The sequence below is a fragment of the Nicotiana tomentosiformis genome, chromosome 6, assembly GCF_000390325.3.
Source record: "Nicotiana tomentosiformis chromosome 6, ASM39032v3, whole genome shotgun sequence".
Classification (NCBI taxonomy): domain Eukaryota; kingdom Viridiplantae; phylum Streptophyta; class Magnoliopsida; order Solanales; family Solanaceae; genus Nicotiana; species Nicotiana tomentosiformis.
In genome coordinates this window covers 44,279,499-44,299,848 of record NC_090817.1, presented here as the reverse complement: position 1 = coordinate 44,299,848, position 20,350 = coordinate 44,279,499, and the positions used below count along the sequence as shown (strand labels likewise).

At 37.1% G+C, this 20,350-nt stretch overlaps 2 long non-coding RNA genes across 2 annotated transcripts; both read left to right on the top strand.

Annotated features, from left to right (window-relative positions):
- The first annotated feature begins 11,971 nt into the window (after positions 1–11,971).
- On the top strand, positions 11,972–16,074 carry LOC104110277 (uncharacterized). Its single transcript, XR_011408547.1, has 2 exons — positions 11,972–12,670; positions 13,560–16,074. It is a non-coding gene; the product is annotated as an uncharacterized lncRNA (long non-coding RNA).
- A 399-nt stretch (positions 16,075–16,473) lies between these two features.
- LOC138893310 (uncharacterized) lies at positions 16,474–20,107 on the top strand. The gene is made up of 2 exons (XR_011408548.1): positions 16,474–16,815; positions 17,890–20,107. It is a non-coding gene; the product is annotated as an uncharacterized lncRNA (long non-coding RNA).
- Positions 20,108–20,350: the final 243 nt, after the last annotated feature.

The following is a 20,350-nucleotide window of genomic DNA, read 5'->3' as shown; positions in this document are numbered from 1 at the left end:
TAAGTGAAATTTGCTCCATAAAATCGTTTAAAGTATTAGCAGGAGCAAAGCTTCAAGAGTTATTGCAATCCCAGATGGTTCCTCTAACGACCCGACCGGTCGTTTTGAACTCTAGCACGTCGTTCGGCAGTTTGAGGCCTTGAGTAGCTTCACTTCATGTATTATGACTTGTACGTGTGGTCGGAATTGGATTTTGGGAAGTTCAGAGTTGATTTGGAAGGAAAATTCTAATTTCGAAACTTTAAATTGGAAGAATGGACTAAGGTTTGACTTTTGAGTAAATGACATCGGAATCGGGATTTGAAGGTTCCAAAAGGTTCATATGATGATTTCAGACTTGGGCTTATGTTCGGGTTGAGTATCGGGTGGTCCAGAAGTATTTCGGCGTTTATTATGAAAGATTGGCATTTTGAAGGTTTAAGAATTTTCTAGGTTTGGTTTGAAGTAGGATTTAGTGTTATCGATATTCGTTTGGGTTTTTTAGCCTTAGAATAGGTTCGTATCGTGATTTGTGACATGTACACAAAGTTTGGCGTCATTCCAGAATGTTTTGATATGATTCGGACGCATTCGTCAAAGTTTGGAAGTTTGAAAGTTGAAAGAAAAATTTTGATCGTCGATTCATGATTTTGATGATATTTGTGGCGGTTCGAGCCTTTGGATAAGTTTTTATAAGGTATTGTGACTTGTTGGTGTGATTTTATGGGGTCCAGGGTGCGAATCAGATTGAAAACGGATCGAGTTTGTACTTGGGAGAAGTGCTGAGGCAGCTGGGATCTAGTGCAATCGCACCTGCGTAAAAAAGGCCATAGGTGCGAGCCCGCAGGTGCGACGTTGTGGTCGCAGAAGCGACATTTAGATTGAGCTGGGATGGCCGCAGATGCGAGGATATTTCTGCATCTTCAATCCCGCAGATGCGAAGAATGCTCTGCAGAGGCGGACAACGAGCTGGGCAGCTGGGGTCGCAGAAGCGGAAGGTCTCCGCACGTGCAAGAGTGCAAGAGCGTGGGGTGGACCGCAGAAGTGGTCGCGCAAGAGCAGAATTGGGTCCGTAGAACCGAATTTGCCTGGCTTGGAGAGAACCGCACCTGCGATGGTTTTTTCCACAGGTGCGGCAAGTGGTTTGCTGGTGCGAAGGTTGCTAGGCAGTGGTGCTTTTAAATCGAGACTTAGCTCTCATTTCTCTCATTTGTTTCTTGGGTTGGCCGAAGTTGAGGAGCTATTTTGAGGGGTTTTCATCGAGCAACATGAGGTAAGTGATTCCCATCTATTACAAGTTAAATACTTGGATTATATATGGATATTTACATGGAAATTCATGGAAATTGTGGGATTTTAACAGGAAAACCTAGAATTGATAATTTTGGATTTTGACCATGATTTTGAAAATGGAATTAGGAATAAATTGTATATTTGAGTTTATGGTGTTATGTGTAAAGTTTATCTTTGAAAATTTTCGAAATCCGAGCACGTGGGCCCGATAGTTGACTTTATTGACTTTTCGAGCGGAGTTGAGAATCATTATAAATTTTTAAATTTTAAGCATTGGAGTATATTTTAATTGATTTACACATTGTTTGACTAGTTTCAGGACGTTTGGCTTTGAGCCGAGGTGTTCGAGAGGCGTTGGAGCCGGTTATGAAATTTCAGAGCGAGGTAAGTCTCCTGTCTAACTTTGTGAGGGGGAAACTATCCCCTAGGTGATGTAATTGTTATTTGCTATTGTTGTGGGTGCTGCGTACGCACGAGGTGACGAGAGTCCATACGTAGCTAAAGCATGTTTATGTTCGGGTAGACTTAGGACTTTATCATGTAATATTTGAAATATTTGAATTCACTCTGCTCGCTTAATTAATTGAAATTATAATTGAACTTGACCTAGAAATATTTACATATATATTAGGCTGAGCCTTAATACCTCGAGTTGTTGGCAAGTTATTTGAGAAACGGTAAAAGTTATACCCACCTTGTGTTTATATAATGTATTGTAAACTCGTGTCTCGTAATTCGATAATTCCTCTCATTTCTTGTGGAGCGGGCCGAATGCCTCGGCAAGATTATGTACCATACTCTCATGGGAGCGGGCCGTTCACCTCGGTAGTATAATAGATGCATCTATGGTTCGTACCGCTCAACCCTCGACAGTGTACACATTATGATGGGATTGGGCCGATCGCCTCGGCAGTATCATATTCTTTCTGAGATCTGGCCATATGACCTCGGCATAATCGTGCGTTATATCGCTATCAGTCTGAATATTCACGGAGTTCTTCCTTCCACTGATGCCTTGCATCTTATATGGTACTTCCTTATCCGTTTGATATTGGCACTTGATATTTCTGAGCAGTTGAAATAGAATACGAGATTGAGAAATTGATATCGTTAAAAGAAATTTTGGAAGATTGTGTTAGTTAAAGTTTTACCTCACTACTATTGTTGCGCTTCTTATCTGTTTATGATTTACAATGTTGATTTATTAGACCACTAGTTAGTGTCAACGCCGACCCATCGTCACTACTTCTCCGGGGTTAGGCTAGATACTTACTGGGTATGTATTGATTTATGTACTCATGCTGCACTTCTACACTAAATGTGCAGGATCTGACAGGTTCATTTGGTGATCATCTTGGCGCATAAGCGCAGCTGTTGCAGAGACTTTATGTGAGCTGCATTCCAGGCTACGCATCGCAGTCCACACAGTCTCCATCGTACTATTTATTTTATCCTGTCTCATTTACATTCTAGACAGATATTGTATTATTATTGTACTCCTTAGTAAATACTCACGCACTTGTGACACCGGATTTTGGGATACACTAGTTGATGCTTACGGTTTTGTATATTATCATCGCCTTTCATTTCTCTTATAAACTACAAATTTTGCATGTTCCCGTGGATTTAAAAGTGTAAATTTCCTTCCTTATTAAAAATTTATGATTTCAAAAGTAATAAAGAGAGTAATAAATTGATCAATCACCGTGGATTTGCCTGACAGCGGTGTTAGGCGCCATCACGACCTATAGTTGATTTGTGGTTGTGACAGCTTGGTATTAGAGCTCTAGGTTCACTTGGATCTCAAGAGTCATGAGCAAGTCTAGTAGAGTCTTGCGGATCGGTATGGAGATGTCTGTGCTTATCTTTGAGAGGCTACAGGGCTGTTAGGAGCACTTACCTTCTTGATTACTTATCGTGCGGTTTGATTCCTTTGAGGCTTATGCCTTTATTTCCTTCCTACTCGATCTTATGCGACGTGGAGCGCTTGTTATCAATTGCGCATTGAGGATTTGTAGTGGTACTGCAGATGTGGTGCATGGTGTTTCTCCCTGTGTACTCGAGCGAGTTATTATCATCATTTTGTGGAAGGGGGTTTTGTCGTTTCATGCCCTGTATCAGTATCGCCTATGGTTTTGAGGTTATGCATAGATTAATATGATGTTCATGCATCATTATCACACAATGTCGGTGTAATGGTAGGGTAATTATTTATGTATCGAGGCAGTGAATGACTCGAAGGGAGGATTTCTCGGTTAATGGTTTAGAGGTTCGACATCTAATTCCAGCGGAAGAAAGGCAATCGGACTATGGATGTTACAGGCTTTGGTTAATGGAGTAACGAGACTTAATATTTTTGAGCGTGGTGGAATTGTCATTTGTGAGGATGTGTCGTCGTCCTTGTTTGAACACATTAAGGCTGGTCGGTATTGTGGTCTTCTTTAATTTGCCTTCTGGGTAGGGTGTTCTGAAAGAGAGCATAAGGAGCGGTTGTCAGAGATGGCGGTGTATAGCGGTTTCAGAATCGAATCGATGTTTCTGAAGTTGATGGCTCGAGAAAGATGATCTTGGAAGAGGCTTAGAGTTGATAACAATTTATTAGTTCAGGTGCTACATAGAAGGAATTTGATTTGAGGCAACATTTAGGCAGCGAAAGATGAGGAAGGACATGGAAGGAGGTGTCTCGTGGTGGTTAAATTACTAGCAGGTCAAGTATGAAGAGAAGAGGTCGAGAAGCTGCTTAAGGCAGGTGATTTAACAGAAGTGGGAGTGGCATAATAACATATGGATTATGTAGTAGGAAAGCCACTTGCCTTGAGGAAAGTTTAGAGTGATTTGGGAATCATGGTGGATAATAACTAAGCCTATGCATTTCATTTGGGATGGTGGCTGCTGGACGGAGGAAGATTGAGTATGGCAAAAAGGAGTTTGCTTGAAATGAAAAGGGGTGTGAAAACTTGATTACCGTTTTTGGATGCAACGTGACTTCGAGTTTGGAATGTATTGTCAGACTTTCAGTTGATGTCAATGGGGAAGGAACAGACTTGTACAGCTGGTGGACGAGCATGGGCTCAGGAGGATTTACTGAATGCGTAGTAATTGTACCCAGTGCAGTGTCGTTGGAAGATGTCGGCATAGAATTCCACATGTGGGTTATCTCATGTGAGCAGGATAGCGGTTGCGTGATGTTGATGAAGCTTTTATGAAGGATTCTACTTGCTACCCGGTAAGAGGTCGAATATGTGATTATGGCTGATGATTCGGAATGTGCATGAAACATTTAACAAAAGATTTTGAGAAATTTGGCGGGTTAAAGGTGCAGGATCATGGTAATTAAGAAGGAGGAATCTTTGTGGGTTCTAGGTTTATGTAATTTTAGCTTAAAGCTAAGTAGGGGAGCCCACCGTCTACGATTGGATCATGTGGTTGTCTGCTTGTGCGATTTTTGATTGTCGGTGCATTGGTCGATCAATTATAGCTAAGAAAAAAAAACATCAGGGGTAATTTGAGCAAGAACTTGTCAAATGTGTGCTATTCTTCGCGTTATCGATTCATGTGCAGTTTTGGGAAGACTCAGAGTTTATGTTTCTTGTGGATGTGATGTACAAGGAAAAGAATTCGGCTAGTTGCTTCTTTGAGAAGGTGTTCATGTGCTAGCAGAGCATTGGAGTTTGGTTATCCTCGGGACCGAGACAGAGTGAGTGGTTCTCAATAGTGGTTCTAATGGGTTCAAGGATGTAAGCTCGGTGTCTAAGGATTCTGGGTCCGTTGTGTGGTTAAAGATCGAGTTTTTGCAGTGGGTATTGAGACAACATGATCTCGTGATTTGGGTCACTTGGGATGAGTGTTGATCGAGTTTCGTTACGTTTTTAAATGGAGCTATTATTATTTCTAAGGCAGGTCAAGAGTAAATTGGAGGAAGTTGGGTCGGTTGGTAATGGTTTGAATCAGCGTGATTGAGGCAATGATCAGTTCCTTCGACATGTTAAGTTATACAGGTGATTTGTGGTGGTACGTGCAGGCTTGACAGCCGCCATAATTTGATTGATTTGGAGGTATTTGATTATAATGGCTTGTTATGTGTAGATGGATCCCGAAAGAGTTATGGTGGTTTAGACCACAACTTGAGGTTTGTATTTTCTACGGTTATGGGAATTCGGTTGCGTGTTGCCATCGTTCCTCTGAAATGTGTTGAGTGAAAGGGTTCTAGACGATGAAGTGTTTATTCTATTGGTGGTTCAGGAGTTATGATGAAATTCTTGTACTCTCACATATCCGCATGATAGGTGCAGTGAACGGCATGAGAATTGAAAGTTGAGGATCAAGGTTGCGGTTCGGTGTTGACAAGAATGGCACGAGCAGGAAAGAATCCAAATGTTCAGAGTAAGCTGGTATTTTCTTTAGTGTCACTTGAGAACGGTGTCCTGTATAAAAGGCTTTGTGTACTGATTTGCGGATTCTCGATTTGCTTTATAGCATTAATATTGTTGGTGGTATGGAGGTGCATACTTTGCTACCTGGTGCGGAAGGTCATGGGAGCGTATCCCACGGGGAAATTTGAATAAGTGTGGCATGTTAGTCACTTAATTGTTAATGATTGAAACCAAGTATGGAGATTTTTGGTACTATCATTAATGTGAGAGCTTATGCCTGTAAGGAGCTCTATTCCTTGGGTTGTGAACTGTGGGAGTTTGTTTCGGATTGGGACGGCTGCTCGTGTGTGTCATGAATAGGGCCATTGTGGATCCTCGAAAGGTTGTTGGCCCAGTATGGTATAATCAGAATCGACTTGAGGTCTGTTGGTGGGTCTAATGTGGATGTGTGCTCTACGTCTGGTCGGATGTGTTCATTTGCATAGCATTGCTTACGGAGGAGTCTTCAGGCGTTGGATGTTATTACCGTCGTCATCTATTCCATGTAATACTCTATTGTGCCATGTTGGTTGTGAGATGACTTGATTATTCTCACCTGTGTTGTGGTCCCGTGTAGCTTGTGGTGTTATATGAGCAGGATGGCTCTCAAAATGCATGTCATTTATCGCACCTTAGTTATGCTCGGGTTTTGTAGTGTATGGCATTATCCGTCTCCCCAGGGTTGTATTTTTGCACTTGGCATGCTTGTGGTCGATGTTCGGATATTTCGTAGGTGTAAGCATTATAGCTTGATGGGTATTTCCTTATATATTGTCATGTGTGGATCGGGTGGCACGCCGCCACAGGTATGTTGTTTAGATCGGGTTGCACGCCGTAACAGTATCATGTGTGGATCGAGTTACACGCCGCAGTAGTGAGATGTTGAGTACGGTTCCCTATATCTATTCTTGTGTATTTTTGTTTCTCATTCTCTGAGAAGGGTTCATAGCATCTGTTCGACTATTTTATTCGTTACGCGGGCTGGGTAGTTCTTTTCCAGAGTTCGTTCCTCCTTATGTGTCATATTCAAGTTGTGTCTTATCGGTGCATTGATGGCGTCATATGAGATCTTGGTCAGTGTTTGAGGTGTCTTATTGCCTGAGCAGCTTGTACTGGGTGAGACGAGATTATTGGACCTGAAATCAGTGCAATCAGATTTATATAAGGTATATTAAAGAGTAAATATTGTTATTCAGTTCAGAATAAGGTAATTGTCCTTGTCAATAGGAAGGACTCTATGATTTATTGATTCGGCAGGTGGTTATGAGTTTCTACACATATTTTCCGCCGTGGCAGTATTGCGAGAGTTGGAACATGGCTCATATGCGTTATGAGGTGTATTACGAGCATCAGATTCGTGAAATTCGAGCTATTGTGGTCGGAGGATGTTATTATAAGCAACCGACTTATGTGGTGCAAGGTATGATTTCAGCATAGGTGCATGATTACGTTTTGGTACAGTGTGTAGTGACTGATACGGTGTTTGTATGTTAGAATCAGGTCTTGTAGAGAAATTCGGAGGTTGAAAGTTAGTTCTAAGACTTATCGACTAAATAAAAAGGGAGGATCTTCATTCTGGCTAGAGCTAATGTACTCAACTGGGTTGTGGTGGAACGGGTAGGTGTATAAGATGTTGAACAGTGATTTTGGGGCAACTCTGAAGCAGTTCTTAGCACATTCAAGGACGGACATATGTTTAAGTGGGGGAGAATGTAACGACCCAACCAGTCGTTTTGAGCTCTAGCGCGTCGTTCGGCGGTTTGAGGCCTTGAGTAGCTTCACTTCATATATTACGACTTGTATGTGTGGTCGGAATTGGATTTTGGGAAGTTCGGAGTTGATTCGGAAGGAAAATTCTAATTTCGGAACTTTAAGTTGGAAGAATGGACTAAGGTTTGACTTTTGAGTAAACGACTTCGGAATCGGAATTTAAAGGTTCCAATAGGTTCGTATGATGATTTCGGGCTTGGGCGTATGCTCGGGTTGAGTATCGGGTGGTCCGGAAGTATTTCGGCGCTTATTATGGAAGGTAGGCATTTTGAAGATTTAAGAATTTCTTAAGTTTGGTTTGAAGTAGGCTTTGGTGTTATCAATGTCCATTTGGGATTCCGAGCCTTGAAATAGGTTCGTATCATGATTTTTGACTTGTACGCAACGTTTGGCATCATTCCGAAATGTTTTGATATGATTCAGACGCATTCGTCAATGTTTGGAAGTTTGAAAGTTGAAAGAAAGATTTTGATCGTCGATTCATGATTTTGATGATATTATTGGCGTTTCTAGACTTTGGATAAGTTTTTATAAGATATTGGGACTTGCTGGTGTGATTGGACGAGGTCCTGGGGGGCCCATGTGCGAATCAGATTGAAAACGGATCGAGTTTGGACTTCGGAGAAGTGCTGAGGCAGCTGGAATCTGGTGCAATCACACCTACGTGGAAAGGGCCGCAGTTGCGAGCCCGCAGGTGCGGCGTTGTGGTCGCAGAAGCGACATTTGGACTGAGATGGGATGGCCGCAGATATGAGGATATTTCTGCATCTGCGAGCCCGTAGATGCGAAGAATGCTCCGTAGAGGCGGAAAGCGAGCTGAGCAGCTGGGGTAGCAGAAGCGGAAAGTCTCCGCACGTGTGAGAGCGCAGGAGCGTGGGGTGGACCACAGAAGCGGTCGCGCAGGAGCGGAATTTGGTCCGTAGAAGCAGATTAGCCTGGCTTGGAGAGAACCGCACCTACGATGGATTTTTTCGCAGGTGCGTCTGGTGGTACGCTGGTGCGAAAGTCGCTGGGTAGTGGTGCTTTTAAACCGAGACTTAGCTCTCATTTCTCTCATTTTCTTTTGTCTTGGCTGAAGTTGAGGAGTTATTTTGAGGGAGGTTTCATCGAGCAACACGAGTTAAGTGATTCTCATCTATTACAAGTTAAATACTTAGATTATATACGGATTTTTACATGAAAATTTATGAAAATTCATGGAAATTGTGGGATTTTAAGAGGAAAACCTAGAAATAATTTTGGATTTTGACCATGATTTTGGAAATGGAATTAGGAATAAATTTTATATTTGAGTTTGTGGTGTTATGGGTAAAGCTTATCTTCAAAAAAATCGGAATTCAGGCACGTGAGCCCAAGGGTTAACTTTATTGACTTTTCGAGCGGAGTTGTAAATCATTATAAATTATTAAATTTTAAGAAATAGAGTATATTTTGATTGATTTACACGTTGTTTGACTAGTTTTGGGATGTTTGGCTTTGAGTTGAGGTGTTAGAGAGGCGTTGGAGCCAGTTATGAAACTTCAGAGCGAGATAAGTCTCATGTCTAACTTTGTGAGGGGGAAACTACCCCCTAGGTGATGTATTTGTTATTTGCTATTGTTGTGGGTGCTACGTACGCATGAAGTAACGAAATTCCGTACGTAACTAAAGTATGTTTACGTCCGGGTAGACTTAGAACTTTACCATATAATATTTGGAATATTTGAATTCATTCTGCTGGCTTAATTAATTGAAATTACAATTGAACTTGACTTAGAAATATATACATATATATTTGGCCGAGCCTTAATACCTCGAGTTGTTGGCAAGTTATTTGAGAAAATGTAAAAGTTATACTCACCTTGTGTTCATATACTGTATCGTAAGCTCGTGTCTCGTAATTCGATAATTCCTTTCCTTTCTTGTGGAACGGGCCGAACGCCTCGGTAGGATTATGTACCACACTCTCATGGGAGCGGACCGTTCGCCTCGGTAATATAATAGATACATCTATGGTTCGTGCCGCTCGCCCCTCGATAGTGTACACATTATGATGGGATCAGGCCGATCGCCTCGGCAGTATCATATTCTTTTTGAGATCTGGCCATACGACCTCGACATAATCATGCGTTATATCGCTAGCAGTCTGAATATTCACGAGGTTCTTCCTTCCACTGATGCCTTGCATCTTATATGGTACTTCCTTATCCGTTTGATATTGGCATTTGATATTTCTGAACTATTGAAATAGAATACGAGATTGAGAAATTGATATTGTTAAAAGAAATTTTGGAAGATTGTGTTAGTTAAAGTTTTACCTTACTACTACTGTTGTGCTTCTTATCTGTTTATGATTTACCATGTTGATTTATTAGACCACTAGTAAGTGTCAACGTTGATCCCTTGTTACTTCTTCTCCGTGGTTAGGCTAGATACTTAGTGGGTACGCGTTGATTTACGTACTCATACTGCACTTCTGCACTAAATATGTAGGATCTGACAGGTTCATTTGGTGATCATCTTGGCGCGTAGGCGCAGCTGTTGCGGAGACTTTATGTGAGCTGCATTCCAGGCTACGCATCGCAGTCCACAGAGTCTCAATCGTACTATTTATTTTATCCTGTCTCATTTACATTCTAGACAGATGTTGTATTATGATTGTATTCCTTAGTAAATGTTCATGCACTTATGACATCGGGTTTTGGGATATACTAGTTGATGCTTACGGTTCTGTATATTATCATCGCCTTTTCATTTCTCTTATAAACTATAAATTTTGCACGTTACCGTGGATTTAAAAGTATAAATTTCCTTCCTTATTAAAAATTTATGATTTCAAAAGTAATAAAATGAGTAATTAAATTGATCAATCACCATTGGTTTGCCTGACGGCGGCGTTAGGCGCCATCACGACCTATAGTGGATTTTGGGTCGTGATTGTTCCTACTTTGGTTTCCAAAATGATGAACTATATCAATGCCATTTCTTTCTCTTAGAAAAAAATGAAAAATAAAAATGAAGCATTTGGCAAGGAGGGATCCTTTGAACTGGTAACTGTAAACTACAAGTAATAGTCCTACGTATGGGTGTACAAACCGAACTAAAAATTCGTACCAAACCGAAAAGTCAAACCAAACCGATTAAAAAATTCGATTAGGTTTGGTTTGATGCGGTTTGGTATTAAGTAAAAAAATTCGAACCAACCCGACATATAATTTTTATTTTATTTTTTTACTTTTAAGACTTTTTATAGAATTTTCTTTAAAAAATGTCTAAAAATATTTGCGATTCTTTTATGGGATGTAATATTTAGTTAAATATGAAGTGCTCCATATTTACTAACTTTAAATAATGGGTTGTATGATCACTTTCTTATCAAGTGTTAGTGAAATGCGTCAATCTCTTCGTTCTTCCATATTCATATGTCAAGATCTATTAAATTTTTATATCTTTTTCGAAATTTAAATAATATTGTGATAATTTAGAATTAAATAGTACATTTCATTATATAGGTTCATATTTATTTTTATGTTTAATTATTAAATTTGGTTAACCTTGAAAGTGTATATCAACGTAAACTTATTATTAGACGATATAAAAATAGCTATCATGTGTTACTAAGAAAATTCTTCCATAAGAATATTTTAATAGATCATATATTTGTCAATTATTTTAATTTTTACTAAACATATATTTACTTTCAAAAAATTTAACAAAGTAAGATTTAAATAATATTCATATAACAAAAAAATCCGAAAAACCCGACAAAAGCGAACCAATCTAAACCAATATAGTTGGTTTGGTTTAATTTTGATAAAAATCGAACAAACCCGGTCCATGTACACCCCCACATATGAACTATTCGATGAAAAGAAAAATTCCTAAATATGAACTACACTAATTATTAAATTTGTATTAATAATGTACTCTACTTAAAAAAAACTAATTATAAATTTGAATTTTGTTATTAATTTTAGTTTAATAATGCCGACTCTTTTAACCTTGTATTACTTGATCGGTAGTAAATAATGTGATATATTATAATATTTTATTTCCGGTTTCAGTTAAATATTATAAGTACGTCTTGGATACGGCCTAACGTCTGTTATACTATTTGTCTATGCTAATAGGAGCAGATTTTTGTTGATTACGGTGGCTTGAATTACTAATTGAATATGAGAACCAATCTGGTAATTAAGTCCAAAATTGATCGTCGGATGCCGGTCACGGTCTTTTATTTTGGGATCGCAACAAAAATGAAGTAGTGGTTTATGATTCTTACTCAACTCTTCATTATTTTTCCCTTATCCAGGATCACCAAAAAAATAAAAAATGCTGGGAATATTTGGTTTAGAAGGATAAATAAGTTAGTTGAGCAATCAGCGTCATTTGGAAACAAGGAAGCGATCGAGTACTAGGACTAAAACTAGAGGTACAAGGAAGCAGCACATTCTTAGTATTAGTGAGCTCATGTCCAATCTTGGCCTATATATATTGGTTGAATACATACACAGCTCCTTAAATGTTTTTCACTTAGACACATCACATACACGTGTCTTGTTCAAATTGTGTCAATTGGACACATATTTTACTACTATTCTAAACTAAGTTTAGATGCGTACGTGACTGCCACGCACTTGTCAAAGCAAAAAATAACCACGTCATAGATGAAAAAATCAAAGAAGATCTCCGGCGAAAAAAAAAACACTACCGGCCGGAATACATTTTCTTTGTTACCAAATTAATGGGAGCTATACTTATATTTATCTTTCTTGACATTTCATCTATCGATTGCAAACTAAAACTTAGCTGACCCGAAACTTTGTCCAAAAGTGGGTTAAAAATCGGATTTGGGTTGAAAGAAGAAAAAGGATGCATGACCGGCCATTGTCCAAAGAATGGCAGCTGTACTGCCGAAACGAATAAAAAGAAGCAACTCTACCTTGATTTTGGAGAAGGAGAGGCGACGGTGGTCGGATCTGAAAAAAAGATGGATGCAAAAAATTTATCACCGGAAAAATATTTTTATTTTTCGGTGAGACACGCTATGTTTAAAGTTTGATACATCGTTCAGGTGTTCAACAAGAACAAGCCTCAATATAAGTGTTTAAATTAAGAATCGAACAATTTTAAAAGGCCACATTCCTACTATATAGAAGAGCGCAGAAGCAGCTCTCCGTCGGCATCCCTGCTTGCCGACGGATGGCAATTTGGTATTTGCAATGCTCCTATATTAGGTAAAATTACTGTTGTGTCTATGCACTAGCTGATTTGTGTTATTTAGATAAAGACTATTTACGTAATTTTTCACCACTTAGTTTTGCTCTCTTTTACCACAATACGGTAATTTTGCTCTACTTCACCCTCTTGCTTTCTGCAAATTTCGCGCATTTCCCCTTCTTCGTCGCTTAGTGCTTTTTGCTTTCATGCACTTAATATCAATTTCTGAAATATAAAGTGACATTTTAACATGAGATTGAGGTTTTTGTTGAGTTTTTTGCGATTCACACTTACTCCACTAAGATAATCACATGGTTGAAAGATTAGTTTTGCTGTTCTATTTCTTCTCCTTTATATGGGTGACTTTAATTATTTTTTTTCACGGTTTTTGTTGGTTTTTTGTTCTAGTTTTTGTTGTTTGTGAAACTCAAATAAAAGCTTGAAAAGAAACTAGGGTTTCCGCCAATTTTCCATCTTTATTTGTATTTGAATGTTTTGTCATTTTCTAAATTGGAGATTTCAGAATGGATGAACCTTCTGATTTTCTCGTATTTGAGCCACAATTCTAAATATGCTTTTGATTTATTTCAATTTGTTTCTTTGCGTTTACATGGATAGAAGTGAAGATGTTTTTTCCAGCTCACTTCATCTTAATAATGTCTAAGGGGTCGTTTTGGTTGAAGTATTGGAATAATTAATCGCAACAGAAATTTTTGCATAAGATAATACAATGTTTGGCCTCAGAACAAAAAAATAATTGGCGCGTACCTATGATGCAATATTTTGTTTGCGTCATTAAATAATACACATATCAAATTTTGTGGGAATTTATGTATTATTTTATGCGGAATTGAATGTAAAATAACAAACTACATTTGGTGACTAATTGTATATCTTTTCTGGCAGAATCTTGTTCACATTGTGGACTTTTGAGCCATGATTGCTGAAAGAAGTGAGATGGAGGAGAAATGAGCGACGTCTAAGCTATATCAGACACCGCTAATGGTGCAACAATTATTAAAAAGACGATATTGCATCAACAAAGGATTTGACCTTAGTAGATGCACTGTCTCTTTTTTAACAATGGTTATATGCTATCAAAGAATTGGTTTATCTGCTGATCAGTATTGTTTAAATAATGTTGAATTTAATATATGGTTTGTGTGTTCTAAACTTTGGTTTTCAATAGTGATAATGCTCCAGAGATAATGCATTTAATATTTTTATTTTATCAATTTCAGATGTTAAGCTTACAAGAGTTGGCGGATTAATTGACGCTAGAACTGTACGTTGTTGAACTTTGTAATGTGTAGTCCACTCATACAAGTCACTTGCTTCAAAACGTACTCTTTCCCAAGGGCACTTTTTAGCTATAACAAGTACATAGTTGAGTTTGATGAATTTGTGAGGTTGTGGTGCATTGTCTTTGGTAGATATGATCTGACTTTAGAATATCATTGATATATGACAAGACACTCAATTGCTATAAACTACTCTTTGCAGATAAGCAGGTCGATTAAAGCTTTCCAGGCGCTGGTCTGGCTAAGATATTGATTTGTTATATTTTCAGGTGTAGACGAGTTGATGTACAACTGTCGAATTGGTGTGGCAGCAAAGGATAACCCAATTTGGAACTTAAGAATAAAAAAGTTGAAATATGCTCTTGAGCTACTTGTAAAATTATTTTGCTTAAAAGATTTTGTGCTTTTCTTAGCTTGAGTTTTATGAGTACATTAGTAGTATGTGAAATATCTAGCTTTTTAATAGTACAACAATAGAAGTCATTTATTGTGCAGCCACGACACTATTTGCTCTCAAATCTAGCTGGAATAACTTGCCACCAAATTGGGAGGGTTCAGATCCTTGCGGTAGAAGCTGGGAAGGAATTGTCTGTAAAGATTCACACATAACCTCAATGAATATCCTTGATATTTGAAATTTCTGACTGTTCTGTAGTTGGCTCTACCTTCCGTTCCTCATTATTTTCTTTAATTTTTCATCCATATATAGTTATCAGGCATGGGCTTGAAAGGCAACCAGTTTAGACATCTTTCATCACTAACTACATTGGAAATTTTGTATGTTTTTGTTTATATTTTTTCTATCTTGACTCTTCAGATATTGATGATAAGATTCTGAAATCATCTTTAGTTTACCTATAATTCTTTCTCCAACCCTCATCTGAGGCACAATTGTAGTTTCAAATAAAAATCATTAAGAATGCCGTAAACAGTGCTAAAAAATAAACAAGTTCAATATTCATGTCTTTCTCTTTGCTATTGTTTAATTCTGGCCTCATCCGTTCCTCATCCCAAACTGATTTTTAGAAGTATTTTTAAGGAGTATACACATCATCATATATGAAAGATAAATCTTTTTTCTCAACTAAAAGGAATAAGTTCTGTCATTTGGATTAGAAGATATCCGCTGCTTGAACATCTTTAATTAGTTTCTAACACTCCTCTTACCCAAAGTTATATATTCAAACGGTTTATCACTTTACTTTATTTTATTGTAACGAATTTGGAGTAGGGATTTCTCGAATAATGTTGGACCGAAAGGAACTCTTCCATCATCAATTAGAAATTTGAAGAATTTAACCTTGTAAGAGAATTTAAATGGTGATCAAGTATACAGAATTTGTAGTGTCAATTCTGACTTCAGAAGCTAGTCATTTTATGCAGAATCTTAGTTGGTTGCAGCTTCTTTGGTCCAATTCCAAAATCAATTGGTTCTCTGCAACAGCTGGTCTTTATGTAAGGATTTACATTTACACTTTATCCATTTGTTCACCTGAAGTTTATCATTAATTGCTTCCTTTTTATTCATCTGGATTTCAATAGTACATTTCTTCTAAGTCAGACTTTCGCAACTGAGTTATTATTCATGCAGTTAAGAACAACTTTGGTCACAAACCTCTTTTTATTTTTTGCTTTTCCTATCATTGTTGATATACTTTTGCCCAAAACATATTAGGTTCCATTCATGAAAAAGGTGAATTGAACCTTATTGAGATTGGCTTTACTTCAATAACAAAAAGTTACCTATCAATGGTGGGTTATAGAGCAGAGATTAATACAAATACTATACTGCAATATTTGACATTCTTTAATATGCCTTCGGGTGCCTTGTGAGAATAAACTTTTAAGATAAAAACAAGTATGCTATTAATATCATGTCTTCGTAAAACTCAAAGGAGTAAATCTTCCACTCCTAATCAAAGGTATTGAAAATCGAGTACTCAATATTATATTTTAAAATTTTAAATTTTCACAAACAATTGTATGTTTGATAATACGTTATGGTGTTTATATGTCTTTGAAGGTATCATAAAACCTCTCTTATGTTGTTTGTTGCTTGCTTTTGTTTCTGGTATAACAAGAGTGACTACTGAGTTGGGCACTGTAGGTGATACTCAAAAGGGAAGACATGTTGCTTTGCTTAAAGATACACATTTTTTATATTTTTGGGGTATTGCATCAATAATACCTGGTTGTAATCACTACTTATGGTTGACTGGATAGCAGTAGCGTTGTAGATTCTATTTATTTCATCTGTTGCAGATATTGTACGTTCATGTATCGAAAAGCCTACTGATCATGATAGTCCAGTTTCTTATTTATAAATGGAGAACTATTCCATTGGCATCAGAACACTTAGAAAACAAATAAACAGAATGCTTAATATATTGGGCTCGTGTGATAGCACGGGCAATCTTCATCTAGTATATATCTATTTGGTCATTCACTTTAATTTCTCCTACTAATATGATGCATGCAAGTAGAGACGCCGATTAACGAGTACATGATGCAATAAATTATCTCTGCAACTTGGATGTATCTTTAAATATATTAATGATGTTCATGAAATATTAAAAAAAATTGCAAATTACTACTTTGCTTTACTTATTACTACTATTATAGAAGCGGCTAAGAGAGGAGCTTCGGGTAGTAAGGGTATTATGGGAATTTCAATTATTTTGGCTCTCTAGACATGTGTTATCTTTGATTTCTCAATCTCTGCCACGTCCATATATGAAACTCAAATCACACTGAAAGTTCATACTCATCTTTCTCCAGATTTTCATGACTTTGTCAACTCTTCTTCAATTTTCCTTTGTCTCTTCTGGTCTTATCTCTTGCGGCTCTGAAATAGTTATCAGGTTAGTTATGTTTTGCCTTGATTTTTGCTTCCTTCACCCCAACTTCTGTGTATTTCCTTAAAAATAAGGGCCTTTGTTGTATTTGTGTTTGGGAAAAATTCTTCAATGAATCAGACTTTCTACTCGATTTCTAATATTATCTTCGGATTTACTTTCTTGGTGCGCTTGGGCGAAGAATAATCTGATAATTTTGATTTTGGATAATTTAGATGGCGTTCTATTTCCATCTCTCTGTAATTTATTTTGCTTCTTCAAGTTTGCCCACAAGTTTAATTGGTACAAATCCTTGATAAGTCTCACTTACCTTAAATCATCCGAAGTTTTGTCCTCTCTTGAATCTTCTTATTTTTTCTTCAAGTTGTTCCTGAAAGAAATTTAAAGAAAGGAATTTCAGAAGACATGATATTATAGTTGGTGATAATTTAAAAGCATACAATAAAGGAAAACGGAGCAAAAGTTTAGCACTAAGTGAGATGCACCTGTTGAAACCTTTGTAACTATAATTGTGAGAATGAAGGAAAATAGCAAACAAGAAGCCGTTATATGGATGGTCTGAAGTGGTCGATGTACTAAACTGCGACCCTTTATCTTCATTAAGTGTGCTTTGAACAAAAAAAACTTGAGAAAGAACATCGTATCTACTTCTAAAGTTTCTTTTCCCCTAAATATTGGTATATACTTTCAATTAAAAGTCAGTCAATCTTTGTAACTATAAAGATATCGTATCTACTTCTGAAGTTTCTTTTCCCCTAAATATTGGTACATACTTTCAATTAAAAATCATTCAATCTTTGTAACTATAAAGATTTCGCCAAAAGAAATCGTGGTATATATACATTCAAAGTTCAAGGTCAAATCTATCACTTTATAGATGATTTATATCCTGCAGAGAGAAGGCCCAAATATTTGCTGTTGTACTTTTATGATAACGATAATGAGATTACAAATAGAATGGCTTGCTATGATAAAATAGATGAATTAATAGTGAGGGAATTGATATACATACTAAAAGATAATCCATATTGTATATTTTTACAAACTTTATCTGAGATTTCGAACTTACAAAACTATCAGATCGCACTTAAATGTAACTCTGGATTGGATCAACGAATATTTAACTTGCCCAGTACTATTGAGGTTGCAGCAATATGGGATGATGAAAATGATGTTGGTGATATTCATGTACCGCACGTTCAAATTTATACTCACAATAATAGAACGCAAAGAGTGAACTACTCTTTTGGGGTGCTATGATCCTTTACAGTATCCTTTTCTATTTCCATATGGCCAAAGTGGGTGGCATTGTGATATTAGAAAGTTTCACGGGAAAGAAAATATGCCTAAAAATTATGCTTTGTCTGATTTGGAACAATTACCAAATACAAACAATTTTACCTCTGTTGACGTATATCTTGATATGGAAGTTCAAGTTATGTAAAAAGGAAAACGAAAGAGAGATACAGTTTCAGTTCGTGAATACCACAGTTACAAGATCCATATGAGAAACCATGATGAAGATGAACTTCTACATACAGGGAGATTACTTCAACAATATTCGGTTGATGAATATATAAAATTGGTGACTCAAAGATTGGATTTTATTTTCTTCAATCAATATTTGTTCGGAATAGATATGTTAAAAGGACTTCTTGAAATTTTAAGACTTGGTGAACGAGATGCTTCTAATGTTGAAAATTAACATTTCTGTCAAATTTATTTATAAGAGGGCCTAGAGATATGCGTCAGCGTTATATGAACGCTATTGCGTTAGTGAAGTATTTTGGAAAGCCTGATCTATTTATAACGATGACATGTAACCCATCTTGGCTAGAAAATTGAGGAACATTTAGCACCCAACGACGAGGCACAAAATAGACCCGATTTGATTAGTCGCATTTTTAGGGCCAAAATAGAAGAGCTGAAGACGGATATTCTAAAACGAAATATCTTTGAAAAAGTTGTTGCTTTTATGTACACCGTTGAGTTTCAAAAACGAGGTTTACCTCATGCTCATTTTCTTATTATATTACAGAATGACTATAAACTGTAGACAGCTGAAGCATACGATGAAATAATTAGAGTAGAATTACCAGACGCCAATGCAGACTTAGATTTGCGTAAGCTTGTTCTAAAGCATATTATGCACGGTTCAGGTGGTAGTTTAGACCCAAAAAATTCCTGTATGAAGAAAAAAATGGGTTCTTGCAAGTTCAAATATCCGAAAATGTTTGTTGATCAAACATCAAAAGGAAATGATTCTTATCCAATTTATAAAAGACGAAATACACGTGAAGTTGTGAAAGTAAGAGGTCATTATTTAGATAACTCTTGGGTCATTCCATACAATTCGTATTTACTCGGTAAATTCAACTATCACATAAATATTGAAGTTTGCTCTGACATCAAAATTGTGAAGTACCTTTATAACTACATCTATAAAGGACATGACAAAAGTGCATTTTCTGTACAGAATAATTATGTGAATATAGAAATAGATGAGGTAAATGAATATCGGTCTGATAGATGGGTATCACCTCCGGAAGCTATATGGCGTCTCTTTCGTTTTCCTATTAGCGAAATGTCTCCGAATGTTTATCGTCTTCAGCTGCATCTTGATGGACAACAACTTGTTTCTTTCAAGAAAAATATGAATGTAAATACGATTGTAAATAATACCATGACTAAAAAAACTATGCTGACCGAGTTCTTCTATATGAACAAAGCAGATAAGAATGCCACGAAGCTGAACTTACTGTACATAGAATTTCCTGAATACTTTGTGTGGTCCTCCAGCAACAAATTTTGGACACTTCGACAGCGTTGTTGTGTTGTTGGTCGGTTTGTAACATGTCATCTGATAGAAGGAGAATAATATTATCTTAAATTATTATTGATGCATGTGCGTGGGCCGACATCATACGAGGATCTTCTTATGGTAAATAGAGAACCTTGTAGTACATTTAGAGAATCTGTGGAGAAAAGAGGATTATTACAGTGTGATTAACGAAATGCATGTCTGAAGCAGCAAGTTATCAGATGCCATATAGTTTAAGACGTTTATTTTCTATATTATTGGTACAATGCAACCCTACCAATCCAAGAGAACTATGGGAGCAATTTGAAGAGTATGTCTGAAGATTATAAAGTGTTACGGACTATTGAAACAAAAGAAGTCCGATATCAAGTTCTGAACCATATCAATGATATTTTGCATTCTATGGGTCATAATGTAAATGAATATGAACTCATCCCACAAACTATTAGGCCTTCCGCAGCAGCGAAAGAAGCAAAAGAGATTCACTTTGAAAGAACTATTACTGTCAGTGAAGACGAGGTACTATTGCATAAGAGACTAAACAAAAATCAACTGACAACATATGATGTAATTGTCAATGGAGTATTTTCCAACAAAGCGGGCGCATTTTTCATTGACGGTCCAGGAGGAACTGGAAAAACTTTCTTATACCGTGCTTTACTAGCAACTGTACGGTCTATGGAATATATCGCTTTGGCAACTGCGACTTCTAGTGTCGCT